This window comes from Urocampus carinirostris, chromosome 2, assembly GCF_059441175.1.
Source record: "Urocampus carinirostris isolate Australia breed hairy pipefish chromosome 2, RoL_Ucar_1.0, whole genome shotgun sequence".
In the NCBI taxonomy this organism is placed as follows: domain Eukaryota; kingdom Metazoa; phylum Chordata; class Actinopteri; order Syngnathiformes; family Syngnathidae; genus Urocampus; species Urocampus carinirostris.
In genome coordinates, this window is record NC_142350.1 from 61141413 (window position 1) to 61142539 (window position 1127).

Sequence of the window (1127 nt, forward strand, 5' to 3'; positions counted from 1 at the left end):
TCTAGCCCACCGAGCTCATACCCAAATCTGTCAATTTATACATTTTCTCCGTGTATAATGTTTCTTTTTTGGGGGAAAATTTCAATTTGTGTCCACTGTAAATGATAACCTTTATCTTCTTTGTTCCTTTATCTTCTTTTTCTTTTATCCTCACTGTAAAATGTGAGACTGGGGTGCCACGTCCAATTTCGTTGTCACAATATGTTCAACCCATTTTGTTACAATGACAATAAAGGTATGTTCTATTCATTCTATTCTATTGTACGGGAAAATGCTTTTTAAAAAAAAAATACCTTTTTTTTGTTTGCCTTGCCAATTTAGCCTCTATTCCAGATCGTCTTAGTTACTTGTTTTCAATAATCTGTGGTCTGTGCAGACCTTTGAGACTCTTTGAAATTAAGAGCAATACAAATAAACATCACTTGACTAGATTGCCAATACAGTATTATCACAGTATTCTACATTGTCTGGCTTGCTGAGAAGAAATAGTTGCTGTGTTGTGTCTAAGATTTATAATTGCCGAATAAGGTGAATTGCAATAATTAATATAGGGATCAGTTGGTTAAAGTTGAGAGGTATTGTTCACTTTTAAATAAAATGCAAATAAATGATTTCCTCAGGTGAATGTTAAGCAGTTTGTGCAAGGAGGACAGGGCTATCGTCAGTAGAACAACGCTCCATTCAACCGTGGAACCCCTTAAATGTTTGGTTATGTAATACATCAAAACTCAGCCTATGAACTTCTCTTTGTGTATAAAAGTGACAACAAATCACATCAGTCTTTGCATTTGTGAATTCTTAAGTGACTGTCGCTCATTTTTGCCCAGAATATTCTGTAAATAAAACCTTTAAAGGAACTGCCTAACCCCCCTACTCTTATGACCTCCCGTATCATTTGCTGGATGTAAAAACAAACATCTAAAGGAGGAAAAACTGTTTACCAACAAAACCTATATTTACATTACTTCAAAGTTTTTTCAATGATAAGCTTTCGCGGGTATGAAAAATATTGTTTCCAATTTCCAGTTCAGGCTTTTCAAAATTTTTCTAAATAAAAGCGTAATGTTAGGTGTGTGTTCAATTCTGCACTATGAGGCACACTAAAAATTGACAGACACACAAATTAG